The following is a 17,243-nucleotide window of genomic DNA, read 5'->3' as shown; positions in this document are numbered from 1 at the left end:
ATGGGGATATTCTCCTCAATGTTCTGCCAAGCAGTATTAAGTGTCTTCGTGTTTCAATGGCCAGCCACAGTAAGTACGCTTAAGTGCTATCGCAGTAATAGTCCTCTGCTATCTCATCTTATCATTCCCTGTGTATTGAACAGATGGCCTTGAGTTTTATGCAGGTGATTAATTAAACTGCACATAACAGGAGTATTTTGTGCATACATAAATTCCTCTTAACAAGATTTCAAATTCTTGTTGCAACCAATCTGCTCTAGAGGAAGGACAGAGTATTTTTATCTTTTCTACTTCTCTTTTTAATACGTGCAATATATATCTTTAAATAAATGTGCTGGTATCTTGTGCCAGTTGTTGAAAAAGGCTTAGACTTTGAATCTGCTGGCTAGTAAAACTTAATAAGGTTATCACTAACCTGAAAATGTTAAAATATGCTGCTGAAAACATAACAGACCTCAGTGGATGCTCTGTAACAAACGACAATGTGTATGGGAGCCAGCAGACATTGCTTTGTCTGACAAGATCTGTTTAGGGCACAGAAACTTGAGTTCAACAACTGCTCTCAGAACTACCTGCAGTGTGTTAAAGGAGTTGAAGTCCAGAGAACAATCCCAACTCAGAAATGGCAGTGGGTATACACATTGATATGGCACTTACCGCATGTCCCTCCCTTGTTTCTCATGTCAGCCAAGAGGCATTTCTGCAGGCTTGCTCAAGCTCCAGTGACCATTGACCTCATGTGCTTGTGGGTTTTAATTCCAAGAGAGAAAATTGCAGTGCTTTAGCATGAATTTTTTGTTTCTGTCCATCATGATATTTTTTCACAGGCTTATTAGCAAGAACTGGATGTGTATTATAAAATAACTGAAGGTAATAAAATAGTTACTCCTTCAGTCTTTTTTTTAACTATGTAGGAAAGAAAGCAATAAGGAAGCTTAGGAAAGGAAGGTTAATACAAAAAGGGAATTGATTTTTCTCTCTGACATGTAGTTAAGGATAACCACATATCTTGAAAAATCTTCTACTGTGTTCTCTGGCTTTACTGTACATCTATTAATAGGCAATCTGTGATACCTAACTGCAAAACACACATACCTGAGAAGAACAAAATTCTGTGAGATTAATGCATTGTAATCCTTTGGCTGATATCTTTTCAGCTTTTCCTTAAAAGTTTTAAAATCCTTAGGCAGTCTTCATGCATCCTGCTTCCTTTACCACTGATAAAATTTAGAAGAAAACTTATTTTTTTTTTTTTCAGAATGCGAAAATATTTGGAATGCTCTGTTTTCTGATGCATATACATGTGAGGCTCTTTCTTCATGTTCCAGATATGTTTTGGGGATGTTATGATACACAGGGATGGCAACATTAATAGGGCTTGTTGAGGTGTGGGAAAGCACGAGCCGACACTGCACATTGAAGATGTATTTTGATTGAACACATATAGACCTTCATAAAAACTTAATCTCTGTGTCATTTTAATAACACATTATCAAGCTAAGTGAGCAGTCTTGTTTCCCGTCCTGCCCCTGATAGGTTTGCTGAAGAAACATTCTTGTTTTCTCCTTTTCTCTTTCTGTGCCTCATTGCACTGGGGACGCGTAATCCTCGCAGCAGGTGACCTGTCATGCTGAGCAGCATCTAGCTACGCAAGTATGTCATGCCAAAGCAATCTCCTGACCTCTTGATTCCTTTGGCTGAAACTTGAAATAGGGATCAGAGCTGAGCCTGCTGATTAGTTCCTAATCATGTGAGAAACCCCACTGAACTGAATTGCTGCTGCTCACTGTGACCCTGTGTATCATCACTTATGTTTCCTAAATTAAAAGGCTTATCTTGATATGTCTCAGTATGTAACATAGCACTTTAAAACAGCTGCAAACAATACTTTCTGTTCAAAGGGGAAAAATAATACATGCAGTTGCTTTTTTTTTCTTCTGCTTATTAGCCCTTACTTTTGATGGCTTTTACTGCTGTTTTTGTGTAATGGCAAATTATGCTAATTTCCACTGGAACAGTAGCACTTCAGGTCTACTGTATCTTGTCACAAGAGGTGGTGTACTTGAGACAAATCGTGCACAGTGTAAGACATCAGTGAAGCAGCAGTGAAGTAGTTAATGCCTATTGGCCTTGATTACAGTGCAGCTGGCCCAAATCAACTCAGAGCATTTGTAGTACAGAAATTGCTACAGCTCAAATCAGCCAGGCTTCCTAGGAAAGGATAAGGGTGGCCTTTATGTGAGATGGGTAGGTTAAGATGACCCACTTTAGCTGGATGCCTGATTTAAGTGGAACACTCCTGTTTAATACAAGCCTTCTTTTATCTTAATGGCATTGGCAGAGCAACCCATTTGTCTCAATTTCCTTCAACCAACAGTTCTTAAGCCAAACCTTGAAAGCAGAAAATTCTACTGTACCACAGCAAAATCGTATACCTTCGGCTTATTCTGGTTTGCACAAAAGGTGACTAATTTTCAGTCTTGTCTCTTACTGATACCAGAGTAGAAGTACATTAGAAGCATTGGTATTTCACACCTGAAAAGCAGGAAAAAAAGCTTTCCCTCCTGCTTTTAGGTACAATGGCACATTGTGGTACAAATAACTTAAATGTAATGTGATTTGAGAATTCCAGCTTCTATTAACAAGATTCCCAACAGACTTAGTACTTTTAATTCTATTAATAGAGTACTTATCACTGGTTGGGCATACAAAATCCAGTGAGCACATAACACTCTTTTCATTTTGAGGAAATCTGAGATGAAGAATCAACATGCTTACAACAACTGTCAGATAAGATGATCAACATAATACTTGATGGTGTTGGTTTCCTTAGTAATAAGTTTTCTCTTGATAGCAGGAATAAAACTTAATATTATACAGTGAAATATTTTACTTGCAATGAGATTTTGGATTATATCAATTAGGGTGTTGCTTTGAGCCTGCAGAAGTTTTCTGATAAAGGTCTCCCTTTCAGCATTTTGATACCAATACAGACGCCAGAGAGCATTAAATACTTCAAGCAAATTCTAGAAAAATGAATCAAATACTTGTCTTGATATCATATTTTTATGTAGCCCTATCCAGAACTCAAATATATACATATGTATATAGAGAGCTAAGCAATATATATACATTGGAGAAGAACTTACTGTTCTGTACTGGAGGGCATCTGAGAGGGAGGTGAGAGAAAGATAGTGCAGGATTCTTTCTGGATCTCAATGAGAAAAGACCAACAAAAATAGTTTTAAAATAGCTGTCTTAATAAGACAGAATAAGAAGAGAGTCAATCTTACTTCCCTTCAGATTTCAGGAACCTTGCATTTGCACAACATTGGATGAATCCTGGCTAGATCTTTCCCAAGGGGGCATGCTGTGCAAACCCCATCCATGGAGAGAAGCTCTTCCCTTAAGCTCATTCAAGCTATTGAATAATTTTCTTACAAGAAACCAACTCTGTTGCTAAAGGATGTTCACATGAGGACTTCTTGCTGCACTGTTTCATAAAGGTGAGGCCTTGTACATGGCAGGAGCTGCCTGCATGCTCCTCAGTTGCAAGGAGCTGGCTGAGGTTATCCTGCTGCCGAGGGATTTGTACAGCACAGGCCTATGTGTGCTCAGGTTAAATGTACTGTGGAGCACAAACACCTTAACTTGCAGTGCTTTCCCAGTCAGAATCAATGCATTTGTACTCTTGGTACACATAGAGTTCACTGTTCCCAAATACATTATAAATTACAGATTATAGTAATAACATACTGGTTTCTCAGCTCCAAGTAAGAGGCATGGTATGGCAGGTGTGGCCAATTCAAGATCAATAACTCCTTGAAAGCAATGACTTCTTCAAGGCTCCCAATACACTTAATCTGCCATGGCACAGGTGAGATTTGCAGTATCAAATTTATATTTGGTTATAGCAGGTGAAACAGCCATGGATCTATGCACAGTGCAGTGGATTGTTTCATGATTCTGAAAGTTTGTTGTTTTGTACACACCTCTGTCTGTCAAGGAAAGTACACATTTCCATAAATACTGGCATGATGGAATTCTGCTTCTGAAGATGATGCCTTTGAGAATCAAAGAACCTTTCCTGAAGGAGGGGGAAAGCAGGAGTGTATATACAGAATATACAGCAGAATATACAGCTCTGTATACCATTTCCTACCTTTTCTGATGAAGGGTTCTCTGAAATCAGACTCTTTTTCCTAGGGGAATTAGACTGGAACCAAAGCAACATGCTTAATATTGTCACTATTTTTCTCCTCCCCTAGTCTTCAAAAGAAACAGAAACCTAAACAACTTACAATCCTCTTAAAAGGTTTCAGAATTTCTGTAGAATAACTTTAAATTCAGAAACTGTGGCTAAGCTATACAGTAGGTTCCTACCTGCAACCATTGAGCACTGTCTGAAGTATATGTCTCAGTAGACTGAATTTTGAGTAATTGCTACCTCTCTGGAAACAAAATTTGCCCCCAGTGGAGCAGGTGGATGTGGCCTGGAGGAGGTCCATGGAGAGCCCCCGCAGGAGCAGGCTCCGGGCCGGAGCTGCGGCCTGTGGAGAGGAGCCCACGCAGGAGCAGGGGATCTGGGGGGAGCTGCCGCCCGTGGGGGACCCGTGCTGGAGCAGTTTGCTCCTGGGGGATGGACCCCGTGGTACGGAGCCGTGTGGGAGCAGTTCTGCCTGTGGGCAGCCCCCCCAGGCTGGAAGGACGGCATCCCATGGAAGGGATACCACACGGAGCAGGGGCAGGGAGGGACCGTGTGGGAGTGGTGGAGACAAAGCGTCAGGGACTGACCGCAGCCTCCATTCCCCGTTCCCCTGCGCCGCTCGGGGGCAGGAGGTGGAAGAGGGTGAGGGGGGAAGGTGTTTGTAGTTTGCTTGCAGTTTCTCACTGTTCTAGTCTGCTAATTGATAGGCAATAAATTATTTTAATCTCCCTACTCTACGTCTGTTTTGCCCATGATGATAATTGTTGAGTGATCTCCCTGTCTTTATCTCAACCCTTGAGCCCTTCCCATCATATTTTCTTCCCCTCTTCCTTTGAGGAGGGGGAGTGAGAGAGAAGTTCTGGTGGAGTTTATCTGCCCATCAGAGTGAGACCACCACAGTTGCATAGTTGCTGTGATTCTTCCAATTAGACACTAAATGCTGAAGTATCAAGAAACACCGAAATATGTTCCTTTACATATATTCCAGCCTCTGCAGATGCTCTTTGGCTAGGATCACCAGGATCCATAGAAGCTTTGAATTGCTGGTTCAGTGCAGCTCTTCAGAGGTATGAAAAATTCCTAGGACAAATTAGGTTCTGGATATATCTGGGTTTAAGTCCATTGCAGATTTTTGCTAGAGCTTGCTGCTATTCTTTACATTGATCCAATTATAAAGTTTTGATTATCTCATTGATTTAGTGAATCTGTGCCTATTTCTCCCAGAGCTGATTTTGGCTCAGTGATTTCAGATGGAAACTGAAGAGAGATCTTACAGGCTTGGCCAGAAGGTGATTCCCCTTTGACACTGCCACAACAATCCCAGTCTGATTATGCTATGCATCTGTACTGGGTCTGGCTGGGATGTTAACTTTCCCTGCAGCAGCCCATACAGTGCTGCGCTCTGCACTTGTAGCTAGAACAGCAGTGGTATCACACCGGTGTTGTGTCTGCTGCTGAGAAGTGCTGGCACAGCATCAGGGCTCTCTCTAACCCTCCTAGAGAGTGGGCAAAAAAGTGAGAAAGGAACATCAGCAGGGCAGCTGACCTAAACCAACCAAAGGGATATTCCATACCATATGATGTCACACTCAGCAATAGAAAGTGGAAAAAGGAAGAAGAGGGGAGGAGTGGGCTCTCATTGCGAAAACATCTGTCCTCCTGAACACCAGCTACGTGCGTTCAGGCCCCGCTTTAAGGACGTGGTCAAGCATCACTCATCTGTAGGAAGTAGAGAGTAAATTCTTTCCTCTGCACTTCCACATAGCCTTTACTTGCTTTGTTTTGTTATTCCCTTTCCCCTTTCCTTTTTTTCCCTTTAGTTGAATTGTTTAATTAATAATAGTATTTCTTTAATAGTTTTCTTTTTCTTTGTTTTGTTTTGTTTTGTTTTCCCTTTAATTAAATTATCCTTATCTCAACCCATGAGTTGTTCTTTCCTTTACTTCTTCCCCTCCTCATCTGAGGACGGGAAGTGAGAGAGTAGTGTTCAGCTGCCTAGCACGGTAAAAACACCACAGCATCAATATATAAACTGCACAGAAAATGAACTGAGTCTAGCCAAGGTCTTGTAAACGTTACTAGATGAGCAAGTCTGACACAGCTTTTTGCCAACAGCTGGCAAAAAACATCATATTTAGAGCAGAAATCAGCTCAGATATTAACTGGATTCTTAAAATGTGTCTGCATGTAATCAGAATATATGAAATATATTTTAGGTCAGTCATGTCTATTTTTTCATGGAAAAGGTGATTTTGTCTTGTATTACTTTTTTCCATAGCACTACTAATATTAAGTAATTTATCAAGGTTTTTTTTTTTTTTTTTTTTTTTTTTTTAATATTGTTAAGTTGCTAACTTACTGAACATTTAACAACTCAGAATTTGGGCTAAAAATACCGATGGGCTCTGCTTCTACTAAAACACAAAACATAGATTGCTGCTATTTAGGGACAGTATTTATTATTCTACAAACAAAGCAATTTCAGGCAAATTAATTTTGGTCATGTAATAAGGGAAAAGTGGAGGTGAGGGAAGGACAGACAGTCTGCTGTACAAGCTAAGTTGACTGGACTGACGTATTCAGAGAAGCTGATGTTTTATCAATCTATTACTGTAAAAGATGTTTAACTGCAGACGTATGGGTTAGGCTTCTGGCCATTCCACAAAGAACGTACCCCACACAGGATTGACTTCTAGACAGTGTTGATACATAAGGAGGTCCAACGCTTAGTTTATCACAGCTGAGGAGTTACAAATTAATACAAGCTTCTGATGGTCACTTTGGTCTCCTGTAAAGAAAAATTAACAACTTCTATTAGACAGAAGAACTCTCTATGTATTCTTGAGTTCAGTTTAAAGGTTAAAGAAGCTTTCATGGAGTTATTGTCACTCTCTGAATGCAGATCTCTTCTTTCTCCCTCCATCTCCCCACATAGAAATACTAATGGGAAGTTTAATATACTAAACTTGCCCACCCCATTTCCTAAGGGAACATCTGTATAAACGGTTAAGGAGCTCCAATGTAGATACAATAATCTCCATTCAAATTAGGGAAAAAGAAAACTCTTAAAACTTGGAATCTTTTTCCAAAATCTAACCTGGCTAGGGAGAAGGAAGATATACTAATAGTTCAGTAAGGAATGCTATTCTGTGATAAATATTGAATTTATAAACAAAAAAGCAAATTTTCTGTGTTTAGCATTAAATAATATCACAGAATTTTATAATTTTACTTTCCAAGAAATTGATTTTTTGTTGCCTTTTTTTTTTTTTTTTTAATTGAATTATTTGCATAATGTTTGGTTGCAAAACTGTTTTTGAGGGATGTAGAGTGCCATGATTGTCGTTGTTTTTTTGTTTGTTTGTTTGTTTTTTTCCTATACTCAAAGATGGATAAAAATGAAAGTAGTCCTGAAACACACATTTATCTTCAATCCAGTATAAAATTACTAGCAGGTTTAATAACTCAGGAAGACTGAGTGAAGGAATTGACCCTATGTGGTAGTAAGTATATTGTTCCAAACCTTCATTTCAAGTGATTATTGACACCTGAGTGTCCCTCAGGTGAGAACCCCTTGTGCTCACCTCTCTAATTTGATCAGGATTTGAGTTATCTTTTCCCTTTTTTCTAGGCCAGGTATAATTTGGGTATATATTTCTATATATATACTGTGAAAATGGAAATGCATTTTTTAAGATTTTAGTGAAGATACTTAGAATTTATTTGCAGTATAAATTCCTCTGAGAGTCTGGAAGAAATTAGGAATCCCCTGTGACTTTTAAGGTGCAAGAAGTATTTGGAGTTGAGGATTTCTGTTTTCTTTTGCTGCTGCAAGCCTTTTTCATGTTTTCCAACTCCAGTTTGGCTGTGATTCAAGATCCAGTGTTTTTCATCTGAGGAAGTCTTTCTGTTACCTTCTACAAGTGTTTGATAAGGCTTTTTTTAGACTTGAGAATTAACTGTGCCTCCTTCTGAGTTATGTTACCTGTGTGATAATCTAGCTATGGAAGTTCATAGCTATGGAAACTTTAGAAAGTTGTCACTACACAGATGAACTTTCTTGAAATTCCTGAAGAAATTCCTGGAAGAAAACAATATGCTATCTTTGTGCCATCCATTACATGTTGTAGTAAACATTTAGGTAAAATTTTACTTCGAATATCAGATATTTTGTAGCTATAATGAATTGAATGAAGTCTTTATGACTACCAGCAGAGACCAAGCTCCATTACTGTGTAATCTGTAAAGGAAGGAACTCTCTCAGGGGTATAATTACTTGTCATCTCTAATTAAACAGCAGTACTGTGCACAAACACAACCTCTAAAAGAAAAAAAATAAATAAAGTAAAACTACAGAGAACCAGTACAGCTCATGATAGTATTCTGATAGTTTTGCTTGAAACAGTTTTCCAATCTCAGTACCATACTGCAAGAGAAAAGTAGTTATTCTGGTGAAGTTGGAAAGCTGTATAGTTTTTCTTGAATATATTAAGCTATGAATATTATCTATACGGTGGTACTGCATAGCAGAGTTAATGAAGCTGTTAGCATGATCTGTCGTGGCAGAAAAGATCCTGAAAATAATTAGAAAGTGACTGTGAATATTTAGATAGGGCACCTTTAGATATGTCACATTCTCTTGTAGAAGATACAAGTTTGAATTAAAAAAAAATAAAAAAAAATAAATGACCTCCAGCAAATCCTACCCTTAAGTCAAGAATATAGACTTTGTGAAGTCTGTGGTGCTCGTGGTGTCATACTGTTTTAGTAAAAGGTATGAGCTTCTGTGTTACACTCCTTATAAAATGTGTACAGTATTAATTATTATTAATAATAATAATATTTTCATTGTCATAAGAGAGCTGCAAGCATTTTTTTCCAAACAGATTTGGCAGGCACATGTTCATCAACTTATACTTTTTTATCGCATATGTAAATTAAGTACTGTTAAAAAAAAAAAAAAAAAGAGAGAAATTTTAGATGGGTAGTATGTGCAACAGCTAATGGGAATGTGTAGGTTAAACTGAAAATTTTTTTTTAAAAAAAGGGAAAATAAGTTTGATGCAGGATCAACAAATTTTAATAATATGTGTTTAGAAGGTTGGTTCCATTAACAATGATGAATTGCAAGGGTTCTTTTCATTATCTGCCAGTTCAGATCACCTTACCTCAATATGATGGGAAGAAAAAGCAAACTGGTGAATATCATTACATCTTTTCATCATTGTTTTGCTTCTAACCACAGACATAAATTGTAGTTAAATTGCTCCACACACTTCAGGATTGTTTACTTAAAGTTGCTTAGGGATACATGAAGATTCCAAAAATCTAATGGGTACTTAGGAGTGAAGAATTAATTAGACCATTTCCTGTGTAGATGGTAGACATTAAAAGACAGGGTAGGATTACACATTTACATATAGTGAAACAGAGCTTAAATTCACTGGAAGAAATGCTAACCTTCCAGAATTAAATGAAATGCACACAACAGTAAAATTCAAATTCTTGAGGACTGTGAAACTCACGGCTATTGGGTCCATATTTTCTTTAATTTAAAATGATTTTAAGATAATTCATTATTTTAATTGTAAAACAGCATATAAAAAAAAAAATCTTACAGCAGGCATACCTTTATCAAATTGTAATACTCAGCGGATTATGATATCCGTACTGAAGAATTTCCTAATGGTGTGGTCAGATGATCCGTTTGATTGCATTAACATGGGCTTTTTAGTAACCTTTACTTTGGCTAACTTACTGTAAATGATCTCTGACCTCCTGCAGTGCAAAAAAAAAGAGGTTTGCTTAAAAACAATGACAAAGGAGGCCCCCTGCAGCTGGCCAAGCCCTGTTAAAGTCATTCTGAAGATTATTACTATGGTCATAGGCAAGTGTCTGCTCCATGCATGTCTGTCTCAATAAATTGACCTCTCTGCTTTGTAGTAGTAGTGTACAAGTTATGCAGAAGGTAACAGAGAAGAAAACTGGGGTTTGTGCCGGTATTACTGAGATAATGCTGGTTCAAATTCTGCTTCCAACTCTGTTGTAGTACAGGTGTTTCTTCTAAATTTAACATATCTCAGTGTTAGGTTTCTTCTCTAAAATAGGTATAAAAATGCTGCCCTAGAGCACAGAAGGACCATCAGATCTTTCTTATTAAAAGACGGATTTGTTTTTGATTTGGAGTAAGGGGGTAAAAAGCCCTAGAAGACTGAATGAATACTAAATAGCAACTATAAACACAGAAATACTGATATGGTAATGTACAAATCTTTTATATTCCTCTTGATGTTCCAAGGATGATTTATTCAAGGCAGACAGATAATTCCTGATCAATGGATAAGTTATAGCATAAACACGTGCCACTAAACAAAATTAATTAAAAAGAAGCAAAGGTCATTCTCCATAGCATGCCTGTGGGTACAGTGAAGATAAATACAGGAAATTAAATTTGTGAGGTGAGGTTCATATATTAGTTATTACACCTGCATTATTTATTTATTTATTTATATGAATGGAAAAGAACACCTCAGTAGGCTAGTAAACAAGAATTGCCTTTACTATAGGCAATGTAATGTAATGGACTGTAGGCTTAGTAGTGAATTTGCAGGCCCTCCAAACTGGAGTTTGTCAACCTTATTTTGTCTGGATTTGTCTTTTATTGCCTTGGAGTTTTGTTATAGCTTGCTTAGGTGTAATAGTAATTTTCCTAAAAATCAGTTGGCTATGCCTAGTTTGCTTTTCACAGACTTACAGAGTCATGGAGGTTGGAAGGAACTCTGGAGATCATCTGGTCCAACCCTCTGCTCACACAGGGTCAGCCAGGGTAGGTTACCAGGATCATGTCCAGTCAAGTTCTGAATATCTCCAAGGATGGAGACTCCACAACCTCTCTGGGAAGCCTGTGACAGTGTTAGGGGGAAAACAAACAAACAAAAAGTTGTATGCTTAAATTCAGTTTCCTATATTTTGTTTTTCTTTCTGCTTTCTCTTGTCCATTCACTGGATACCTCTGAGAAGAGTTTGGCTCTGACTTCTTTATTCCTCTTAGTAGAAATTCATAGTCATTGTTAAGGTTTTTCCTGAGCTTTTCTTCTCTAGGCTGGACAGTCACAGCTCTCCCAGCTTCTCCTCATATGACAGATGCTCCAGTCTCCTTATCATCTTTATGAGCCTTGTCTCACTCTGGTGTGTCTCCTGTACTGGTTTACTGAGAGCTAGACCCGGCACAGCACTCTAGATACGATCTCACCAGAGCTGAGCAGAGGGGAAGGACCACTTCCCTCGGTGCTGGTAGTGCTCTTCCTGGTGCAGCCCAGGAGGCTGTCAGCTGCATTTGCTGTGAGGGTGCTGTGAGGGTTTGTGGTCAACTTGGGGTCCACCAGCACCACCAGGTCCTCATCTGCAGAGCTACTTTCTAGCTGGTCAGCCCACTGTGTGCCTGGGGTTTTTCTTCCCAAGGTGCAGGACTTCACATTTTCTTTTGCTTTGTGGTATAGCCTTGATTTTAACACAGGCAGTAGCAAGAAGTGGTTATTCTGTCTAGACTGAAATGTTTGTGGTTTTATCATAATGATGTATTGTGGAGAAATACAGTCCTGGTCATTTAGCCAAGTCCTTAAATGTGGGGATATAGAATACAGTGTAGAGGAGTACAGACATGAGATTGTAGGAAAAAGGGGCAAAGGCTGGCACTGAACGGTCAGTTAAAGAAACATAGACCTGGAACTGAGTACAGCCAGTTTTAGGACAGTACAGAAAAGAAAGAGCAGCATCCTACATATGTAAATCATGCCTTATCAACCATTTGGCTGTAATGTCTGCTTGCAGGCCTGTGAAAGAGGGAAAAAAATGTGTAAATAAATAATCAGAAATTGCCCCAAGCAGATCCTAGAGGGAGGAGGAAGAAGAAATTGTGGTCATCATAGTCGTCCCAGAGAGTGAGACTGAGGATGCTGAGGAGTCACTGTACACCTCCCACCCCACACAGCAATCAAAGCAAAGCAATTGATTTTAGGATCCAGAGAAGGCAGTGAAGGCCTGAAGAAAATAGTCATAGATACTAGGCATGTGCAAAAAACTATTTTAACTCTATTCTTAAGATATTTTCTGTAATAGTATTCTTTTTTCCCCTGATTTTGTAATAATTAGATGTGAATTAATAATAACTCATGGATTGAACTACTAACATTTCAGGCATAAAAACGATAAATACTTGACTTTGTATGTAAGGTGTGCTTTTAGCCCATGGCTAGATTTTGAATGTAACACCTCTCTATGATCCTTCTTTTTATTTAAAAATCTCAGTTGGCCTAAACCACTGTTGAGAGAAATAAAGTAAAAGCCTGAAGGATGGCTCAGGCCAAGATCCCCTTTCATTTCTACCTGAAAAAGTGTGCTTGCATATTAGTGCTTTCATGTGCCTCCCTGTAACCCTAACTTAATATTCTCTCAGTTCCAGAAACATGCTCTATGCAATTAGTGTGTGTGAGGAGAAAGTTGCATGTTCTCTGAAGAAATTATCTCTGCTACTCTGTCTCTCCAATTAATTCTGTATTGGCATGTAGGAATTCAAATCCTTAGCTCTTTCTCTGCTGATTCAGGTTTGATGGGAATTAGTATGTGTTTATACAAAGCTTGTAAACTCAATCCCAGAGCAAAACTGCCTTATTATGCCTTTACTTTTTTTTTTTTTTTTTTAATTTATTTTTTCTCCCCCTCTGGCAAGCAAGTGATTCATAGGTGGTTCCTTAGCAAGGAACACTGTTAGGTGAGAAATCAGACAAGTTACTTAATATACTGCATACATTTATTCATTCGAAACAATAAATGTTGCCCAAATGCCACCACTTGCTTAACCACCATCAGGACCTAGGAAACTTAGCCACTTAATTACAAACAGTATCATGTTTAATGCAGGTGCAGTCACTGTTACTTAATACCAAAATAATTACTGCAGTAACTGCCACATATGCAAGGAGAAGTACACATTAGTGAAAAGAAAAAGCTTTATTTAAGCTCAAAAGCCTTTAACTTTGTCACTGAAAATAATTACAGAAATTATCTTTGCAGCAAAAGATAGTGGATGGTAGAAGTGGATGGTGTTAGGTCATACTTTTTGAGAAAGCTCTACCTAATTTTTGGCCTAAATAAAGCCTTCGGTCACAATTGAATTGACGTACTCACTGCTTCCATTAGAGTATGGTCTCTCCAGAATTATGTCATTGGCAGAAAAAAATAACCATTGTTATGCTTTCACAGAAATGCACAAATGTAGCTTGATTAGACTTATGTTTAAGAGAGGAGGGCTGTCTATGTCATAAACTTTTCAGAGCACTTCAGATGATGGGCTTTGAAGGGCTTGATTTAATATATACTCCTTATAAAATAATACTGTATCTTTGTATCTTATAAAACACTTTAAAAATGTAAAAAAAAAAAAAAAGTGAACTAAAAAAAGAAGCTAATGAAGGCTAATGATGAAGGCTAATAATGCAAAAGAGTAAACGTGGAGTTAAAAGTTGCACTAATCCTTTGTATTTAAGTTAAAATTAGTGAGAGAGACAGGTTTTTTTCACACGGTGTAATTTCTACTGCATTTTTCCTTTTCCCTCTGTTAAATTCTGATCTCAGCTAAATTCTGTTTCTGAGACATCCAGAATAAGCTTGTCCTTGTTTTTTTGAATGCAAGAGATGATTAAGACAGACTTTCTGATTGAACAACAGATATCACAGCAGGTTTGGAAATATCATCCTGCACTGTATAACTGATTAAAATAAAAATATCTAATGCCAGCCTTGTACTCATTCCCAGTCAAGTCTTTTCCCCAATGTTCTTCTTAGTACCGAATATTTCACTGCAGTTTGCTTTTTCAGGAAAAAAAAAAAAAAAAAAAAAAAGCACACAAGTGAGGTCCCTAAAGAAAACGCTGTTTGAATTAAAAAAATCTTTAGTGTTACCTACATCCATCTGAATGGAAAAAAAATGGTGTTGGCTTTAACATCTAAGGATATGTAAGTATAAGGAAATTTGCAGGTAGAATCTAGAATACTGTGTTTGAAAACATGTGAGGAACAAATATACATTACTTCCAATATTCGTCACAGTAGATTAAATTATGATGGAGAGACTGGATAGGGGAATGAAAATTAAAATTAGTCCACTCAAACTGAGCAGTAAGCATATGCTACATGGTGGAGATAATAAAGAATATTATTCTTCTATTGTCTGTAAAAATGGGAAATAAAAAAAGAAATAATTCAGTATACTAAAAAGGATAAAGACTTGTTTTTTTAGTGGTTAGACATGGTAAACACAGCAATTGAATTGCATCAGAGGGTATCCATTCCATGCAGTGAAATATATTATGCTAAGGCTTTTGACCTTTAAGAAAATACGTTGATGATTTTCCTTTGCATACAGAAAAATGTCAGCATAGGTGTAAATAAATGTCATTAACTTTGTTTTTGCATTCAGAATATATCCACAAGGACCAAGGTATGCTGGTATTCAGACACCTGAAAAGAGAGCATTCAAACCACGGATTAACCCTCCTAGTTCACTTGACTGCTCAGGCCACCTCAGTGACAGCAACCTCACACATTATTAAGGAAATAGGTTCTTATCAGGCCAATACAGTATTAGTATGCATGTTGTCTTACCACAAAAACTGCATGCACTGCATGTATTCATGCCATGTTTTGAAGAACTGCTCTCCCAGGAAACTGAAAAAGTCCAATTTCAATTTTCTATTTCTTCGTACACATATATAAAAGAAATAGAAAATGAAGAAATAACAGTGTTTGCTTTGATATAGAAATTATTTTATAGGTACCTGTATTTCTTACCCTTTAGAGGATGTTTTTACTGGCCAGAACCTCATTTGAATGTTTCAAGTTTCAGAGTATGCTTCTGTTGCAATCAAACTTAACAGTCCATAAACTGACTACCTGGATATTTCCAGGATCACATCTCTGCTATCTAGTTGCTATTACTGACTGAAGAAGGGAAATCTAGTGCTCTTAAGATGCCGGGGAGAGAAGGTGATTGTAGGTTTTAAGAGACTTCAGCAGCTGTCTGTCCTGTTGTTCCACACATGTCTCTCTCAGTCCAATCAGGGCAATCCAAAAATACCTTCTTTCAAGAATCCTCCAAAGCCCCTATATATTTTCACCATTTTGAATCTGGAAAATAGGATTAATTTCATTATTCAGTGATGCACTGCAATCACATAGCGTAAGGATTATCTCCCACCCAAAAAAAAGTTAACATTGGTATTCAACATTTGAACACTTTAAAAATCTATTTTTGTTTCTTAGTTTTGCAGGAGTGTTTCTGAGAGAAAATGGTATTGCTTTAGTAATAACAATGAGCAGAAATACAGGCCTGCAGGCAGCTTTGGTTTCATCAGTATTTTCGTGCAATTTAATGATGATTGATTGCATAAATTGTTGGGAATTGCAGGCAGTCAGCATAGTTAAAAATTAGGTCATTTTTATAGATATAGGAACCAAATTTAAGCATCCAAGCTGGAGAAAAATTAATGAGTCTGCTTAATTACATCTTACATACTAGCCTGTCCTGGAAAGCTGGATGCTCAAACAATGATCCTGCAGATGCCTACCTCTTGTTTGAATCTCTTGATTTCAGCAGCAGTATAGACACTACTAAGCAAAGCTGTAAGTGTCTGCAGGACTGAATCCATAACTGAAATCTCCTAAAGTACATCAGATCATACTGGGGCTCATAATTCTGCTCCTTCCTGATACATCTCACTAACTTACAACATGCTGTCTTGACATTCTACACCATTACAATATGAAACTGTTTAAATACTCTATAGTTTGTTGGTAGAACTACACTGAGAATTTTTCTTTAATAGATCATTGACACATTTTGTGCTGTACTATTTAGAGATTAATAAGTGACTCAATGATGGAAGATTTTATAATAGCTACTTTGCAGCCGTTTATAAATTGTTATGTTAATCAGTGTATGATTCAATACACATTTGTTTTTTAAATATGTTATGAAAAAATATTTTTATATCCCAGCTTAATTTTTAGACATTAATAACCAAAACATTCACTCTATACCAAGTGCTTTTATGCTGGGAGTTTGGTAACTCTGGAAGTAATGCATTTTACCTTTGCTCTCTATTTACATCATGTACCTTATCCCATTTTCAAGGAGACAAAAGCAAGAGAAATATGCTGTCTAGGAAAATTTCAGGGCTCTAAGGGAGTCATATAAAATCACTAGGCAGTGTGATGTAGTAATAACAGTAGTGTGATGTTGCTTGGAGGACAAGGAGATGGAAATGGAAATAATGGGAGGTTGATTAGATACTGCAGGACAATGCCACACACATGTTAATGTGTGTATGTATGCCTATGTATTACATCTGTACACACATGCATACACACATGCAGCTGTGGGTGGAAGATACCAATCTGTGTGCAGAGACACTCAAAAATACATCATTGATTTCTGATCTTTCTGAAAATATTCCACATTTTAACTAATATAGTTATTCTTAATTCTAAAGCATACAATGGTTTGTATGACTTTTATAAAGGTTCAGTCATGTATCACTTTGTTTTTCTACAAGGGGCATAGGACTTCAGTCAGGACTTACCTTTTGTATGTCATTTGGTGGTCACAAAGTCAATTAATTTATGTTGGCTTAAAACGCAGATTAAAAATATTGCTAATGGACATGGTGAAATAAGTGGTGCTGACACTAAGTGAATGGCAAATATGGGCTCTGCTAAACTGTACAGTAAAGTTGGTTTTTGAAAAAACTTATGCTGGATGTTTTTTTAAGGTTTAAAGTTGTTTATAAAAAAGTCCTTAAAGGTTTTAAAGTCTGAGTTTGGTAAACATCAGAAAGTTAAACTTAGCTGAATTCTTTGGTGTACAACCAAGCTGGGAATTGCGTGCTTGAAGAATACTTTAGAGAATTTGTTTTAATGATTGTTGTGTGGCTATCCATGCAGAGCAGATTGGATCAGTAAAGTTCAGTGCCATGTTCTT

General features: G+C 37.5%; 1 long non-coding RNA gene across 2 annotated transcripts in view; it reads left to right on the top strand.

The window, feature by feature from the left end:
* Positions 1-17,243, top strand: part of LOC118160666 — a 62,194-nt gene that overhangs the window by 18,489 nt on the left and 26,462 nt on the right. The window contains exon 3 of one of the 2 annotated variants that reach the window (XR_004747618.1): positions 9,992-10,098. The exons of the other annotated variant lie outside the window; for it this stretch is intronic. This is a non-coding gene — a long non-coding RNA (uncharacterized LOC118160666). Of the gene's footprint in view, positions 1-9,991; positions 10,099-17,243 lie in introns of those variants that run through there. 2 annotated transcript variants of the gene reach the window in all.

This window comes from Oxyura jamaicensis, chromosome 1, assembly GCF_011077185.1.
Source record: "Oxyura jamaicensis isolate SHBP4307 breed ruddy duck chromosome 1, BPBGC_Ojam_1.0, whole genome shotgun sequence".
Taxonomy (NCBI): Eukaryota; Metazoa; Chordata; class Aves; order Anseriformes; family Anatidae; genus Oxyura; species Oxyura jamaicensis.
Note: the sequence above shows the minus strand (reverse complement) of the source record. Positions and strands in the feature narration are given on the sequence as shown.